Raw genomic sequence first — 6000 nt, 5'->3', positions numbered from 1 at the left:
ACCCATCAAGCCACGAAATGAAAACTTTATAGGAGACGGTAAAAAGAATTTATCCAAATTCATAAAACTAATTAAAGAAGATATCATATCGACTGTGGTTTGGAAAACCCTTCAAGCCACATTTTTTTTGCCACAAGTTTCACGTTGTGCCACCCTTTCGCCCAGCGCACTGGGTAGTTTTAGGTTATGCCACCCTTTCGCCCAGCGCACTGGGTAGTTTTAGATTGTGCCTCTCTTTTCGGCGGCGGTTACACCCATTCGACCTTACCGGTACCCGGTGTCCAGGAAGTCATTATTCGTGAAGGTGTTATTTTATTATGAAAATAATATTGTCGGTATATTTGCATAAATGATGCGGCGGTACATAAATATGTAAGATAAAATTAGAATACGTAAATATAACAAATTTTTAAATGTCGTTAATTCCTGAAAAAATGCAACTCTTTTGAAAACGTCATTATTACATGTTTGAATAGAAAATCTATAGCTTCATAATCTGATTATAAGTTCATTGAAAAGTTAAATCAAACTTATATGTAACCAATGATAATACTGTTTGAATTATTTTTCGTAAGTTCAGATGTAATAAAAAATGTAGTGAGTTCGGAAGCAATTTACATGAGTATTTATTTATATCCCAGAGCACGAGATACTGCGCATCGCAATATCTACCGACCCATAAAGTTGCCAATGAATGTGACATCTCGGGGTATCTTTATGCCTAGGACAGTAAGCTGGTGTAGCATATTTTGGGGCGGTGTCAGAATCGACCGCTGAAAAAAGCGACGCGACCATCCCCTTCGGCCTCCCGTTTCTCACTGAGTTCCTGAGGATCCGGCTGTACCCTTCCTTCCCCTACACCCCACCTCCCTCCACACCCCATGCCTTACCCCAAGCTTTTGACGTAACTATCCCTAGTTCGTCGAGATCAGTTCCGCGTAGCAGGCCAATCGCTCCGTACTGCCGAATCGCTACTTTTCTTAATAATCTTTACATCTTCCTGCACATATCGAGGTTCCTCATCTTTCTATGACGAAAGTCTGATGCAGATTTGAGTTCGGTGTATCCGAGGGGTGTGTTGGATACCGTGTGCGACTAACGACCCCTCACGTGAGCCCGTGCCGCTTGTCAGAATCCGGGTGGTGTAGGATTCGAGGAAAAGCGCGGAAAATTCCCTATTTACATTCGATTTTGATAACGCTTCAATATATTTATTGTTTTCTAATTCATATACCTACTACAAATTTAATTTATAAGGTTTATCTCACCTGTTATAATTACCTCACACTTCTATAATTCCACGCTTGAGAAAAATTTTTAATGAAAGGAGTAATTAATTTTGTTATAAAGATCCCACAAGGAAACATTAGAGTAGCCCCAAAAACCGGGTTGTAGAAAATCGGGCAAAAGTTAAATAAAATATTTAGTACTGAAACCCCAGCAACATAAAAATAATATTATTTGCATCTAACCATAAACAAAAACGGTTCATTATTGTTATAATTTTTTCCTGTTGTATAAATAATTACTAACTAAAAAAAACAAATAAAACAAAAAAATAAATAATAACAACAAGTATTTAGTAAAGCAACATTGTTATTTTGAAAGGGTGTAAATAAGTGCCAGATTAAACCTACCTACCTAAACTTGAGTATAAAAAGTTTTTAAGCATGTTTTCACTTACGAAATAACATCAATTATCTCATTTTAAAGTAATCTTATATTGACAAACATTCATTAGAGTAAATCAAGTATATACCTCGCAAAAGGGGTACTGAAATCTAAACACAGGATGGTTTATATCAAAATGTGATTAACATTGACGAAGATAATTTGGAAGTGTTCTTGTATGTAGAGGGTAAGTCTAAGGTGACATTTTGACGATGGTGTTTAGAAGTAGATCATTCGCTGTATAGATTGTATGTTCATTATTAATTTGATCATTGAAAAGCTTCAAACAAACAATGCGTTTGCTTAGACAAGAGGCATTGTCGCTTTATGATAGCAACGACCAAATTTTCACGCTAAAGTAATAAAGATTTACTTTCCTCACAACTATAAGATGACCCCACATGGTTAGCTAATATGTGTCTTATGGTAACTAAGCAAAGGCATATATGGGAAAACCCTGGGATGTGGACAAAGGCTCTTTTCATTATTGGCTTTTTCGATTAACATTTTTGCCAATCATTCTATATTAATTCCATCATGTTAGAACCATTTTCATCATCATTATCATTTTCTAGAAACATTTAGCTAACACATCGCAATGCATGCTGATACTTATAAGTGTGTTTTCATGGAAATAAATATTCTTACGCAAATACTAAATGTGAATATTATATATTCAGATTTATGATAGGTGCCGAAGAAACTTCTTACTGTAACACCAAACAATTAGTATCACAGAATCAATATATTTCATAAAAAGAAATGCGTTTTGATTTCTACAATCTTCCTTAAAAAAGGAGATATCAGTTTGCGCAAGCGCGATTGCCACGGATTTGCGAGTTTTCCCATAGGAAAAAAATAGTGAATATCAAAAATATATTTACATCTAATCGGATCTCATAGTTTGCAACCCAGATTGTCATTGCACTTATGAAAAATATGATAAGCGCACATTCTACTATTGTTTTTTTTCAAATCAAAAACCAATAGACTTAGCTTTTTGATTTTAATACAATATATGCGCGACTTGAAAATATATTTTGGCCTTTTTTTAGTGTTTTGACTGGGACCACCAAAGAGAGGATCAAAAACAAACTAGGGCAAAACTGTAGATGTGAATGACCTCTACTGCAGTAAATTTATACACAATTTGAACTCACTTTAATTTACGTTAAAAATATGATGCTTAGGCATTAATTATTGAAAAAAATTAGGGCATTATTAATAACGTGATTATTAGTTGTATTTCGGAGGTACTTTGAATTTAATAAATAACGGGGGGAGGGTTAGTCCCATTTATCCGATTTATCTAATAGCATGACAAGTACGCAGTAGCTATGAAGTCGATTTTTTCATTAGTAACTACCGAAAAATCACGGGATATAAAATTTCTAATATTCCATGTTTGAAAAAGAAAAAGACAAATTCGAAGGCCTTCGTGGTTGAGGTTTAAGGCTCTGGACTAGCAAACCGGAGGTGGCTGGTTCAAATACTGGCGCGGCAAGTATATTTTATTTGATTTATTTCTGTTATTTCAAAATTTACTCTTTTAAAATAATAAATAGTATATTTGCGGCACGTTACAGAAAGGAAGATATTCTCAGTATCGTCGGTGTAAGACCATCATTCAGAATTGAAACGTTGCTTGAAACGGCTTTGGCCGTGTTTGGTGACCAGATCTAGATATTAATATAAAGGTACTTTTTACTATTAATACCCCACTTTCTTCTTCCCCATCTCCTTCTCCTCCCCAATAACTTTATCTTCACAACATACCCCATTGGGGATGCCACCGTTTCACTGGCTCCAGACGGTTGGGAGGAGTTGGGACACTTGTGCGGTTTCAGATATATTTCAGTAAAAAAATTAACATAGGTAGGTACCTACTTTAGCGCTTGAGTTTTTCACACAATCAGTTTCAATTTTGAAAAATAAATCCGGAAAAAAAAAACATATATTATTTGTAATTAGGTACTTCGATTTTTTCGCTTTTGCAATCAGTTTTTATTTTGAGAATGATACTTAAATTCAAATCCGAGTACAAGAGTTACAGACAGACACACAACCGAAATTAGTATTTTTGTATGTGCGGTTGTTTTATAGTCAATAGGGTAGATTTTTTGAAGGGAACCTATCGAAAATGCACATTGAAAACCCTCCCGAAGTTATACTAGTATTTTACAATTTTATTGAAAATAAATATTAAATTGATGACATGTTTCAATTTTTTTTAAATGGTTAACATACCTACAATATACATTTTGAACAAAAAATAATGTCCATATATATTTAGATTCAATATTGTGACAAAAATTACTTTGTGACAATCGGGGTGGATAAACGTTATTAAATATCAACATTAACGTGTCGCAATGTTACTATTTTGGATGCTGTGAAGTTTATTACTCATCGATCCCTTATGGGGTGGATATTTTTATTAAAAATTAATGAAAAATATCCATTAAATATATTTACTGACCATATCTGAAGAGCTGGGTACATATAGATACTTCCTCTTCCCGGGTTCTGACTATTAAGACTCTAGTGTGGCATAAAAATATGATACTACTGCACCTATATAATAATAATTTTCTCTCTTCACCAACGAAAAGCTGGGGATACAAGATTTAGTAACAGTAAATCTATGATACAAAAATTTTTCACATTTGTACATACACATAATGTTGAAGCAACATTGTCCCCATCGAAATGTATTAAATTCATTCAGCAGACACCGCTCGAAGATTGTAGGAAAGTACCCTACCGCCTTGTTTCGCTGGTTTTTGCTTACGGCAGGTGTTTCGCGTATTTCTGCGTGTCGCGGTGAAGAAATAAACCCATAACTTCCACCCATGTTCCCCAATGCCACTTGGGGATGGGTTGGAACCCGAGATATTGTTATGTATGTATTTAATGTATGTTTGTAGAATTTCTTTAGAAAGTTTATGTGGCGGGAGAACATACAAAGGAAATAATCGTCGTTAGTCCACATTTCTCAAGAATCTCTTTAACTTATCTTTATTTAAACTTATCTTATTAATAATCTCTTTGACTTAGTAAATTTTTTTTGAGGTTTACTTTTTCAAAATTCTTGACTCTTGCTCCCGTGTAGAAACGGGCCAGATAACTATCTTAACAAGCAGATTCTTCAATATTTAGAGCACAGACGTCAGGTGAAAATGCTGTCATAGTTCTACCGGTATTTCGGTGGAAGATGCTCCTAGGAACTAGCGTCATTGATCCCCTTTGCATCGGCGTGAAGTCAAAAAACACGACAATATTCGTACACGGTCTATATTTTTTTCACGAGAACGGTTGGTTTCTCGAGATCAATAGCTCAGCTGTTAAATGATTTGCCGACCTCTGTGTTTCCTCCCTCTTACAGCATGGCTCTCTTCAAGATATATGTTCACTCCTTCATTCCCCAAAAAGACCTTTCGCACATCATCCCCAAGGATGTCATAGTTCTTGTGGAAAATTATTTTCCTCCGGGCCTCCTGCGTACAGCTAATATGAAATATAATATTATATTGCATATTTTTTTAGGGTCGGGGGGTAAGGCTCTGAACTAGCGATCCGAAGGTTTCAGGTTCAAATCCCAGTGTGCACATGAAAGATGAATTGAATTCGTTTGTGTTGTTTCAAAATTAATTCACTAAACATAATATATAGCTTATTCGTGGCACCTTCCTGATGAGAAGAGAAAGACCACCATTAAGAATTGAAAAGTTGCTCGAAAATGCCGTGTTTGGTGACAAGATCTGAATAGTCAGGTAGTATCCCACCTTCCTCCTACAGTTCTTACAAATAGCCCAATTAGGGATACACACACATATTATATTGGTTACATTACTTTTAATTACGTTTCTTCTATTATGGGTGGGTATATCTGGAAATTGAGTATAAATCTAAACCACCCTAAAGCCATCGTTACCGTGGCCGGGAGGTCTTTTATTTTGCTTGACCCACCACCTAAAGTACGCGGGAACAAATTAAAAAGTATAGTTAGAGTAAGTTACAGAGGTGCATTCAATTTAGCGATTGGAGAAGGACTTATATTTTAAACTTTCTATTTATTTTCCTCAGCAGGTATCAGCTTTTAGATGTTTGTGAAAGAAAACCAGTTAATTCAACGCAACTCAAGTATGTGTAGGTATTCTTACAGTAAGGACGGGTTGTTTCGGAGAATTTGAACAATTCTTCAAATGTCAAAGTTCACTTTCAAGTTCAGTTATTATTTTAGTTCTGTCAAGCAATTAGCCTATAATGATACAGTAGAACTTAAATAGGACTTTCACAGAACCCAAATAAACGTTGAAATTTGATGAA

At 35.1% G+C, this 6000-nt stretch overlaps 1 protein-coding gene across 12 annotated transcripts in view; it reads left to right on the top strand.

Annotated features, from left to right (window-relative positions):
• Positions 1-925: 925 nt before the first annotated feature.
• The window catches only part of sif (guanine nucleotide exchange factor still life), a 442635-nt gene continuing 437560 nt past the window's right edge, over positions 926-6000 (top strand). For 11 of the 12 annotated variants that reach the window (XM_089631932.1, XM_089631928.1, XM_089631958.1 and 8 more), the window contains exons 1-2: positions 926-1014; positions 1742-1858. The gene's annotated coding sequence lies outside the window, so the exon portion shown is untranslated. Of the gene's footprint in view, positions 1015-1625; positions 1652-1741; positions 1859-6000 lie in introns of those variants that run through there. The other variant, XM_089631867.1, reaches the window with a different exon arrangement.

Source organism: Hesperophylax consimilis, chromosome 1, assembly GCF_061612785.1.
Source record: "Hesperophylax consimilis isolate HC1 chromosome 1, BYU_Hcon_1.0, whole genome shotgun sequence".
NCBI lineage: Eukaryota > Metazoa > Arthropoda > Insecta > Trichoptera > Limnephilidae > Hesperophylax > Hesperophylax consimilis.
The sequence above is the reverse complement of the archived record's forward strand: the minus strand, read 5'-3'. Positions and strand labels throughout refer to the sequence as shown.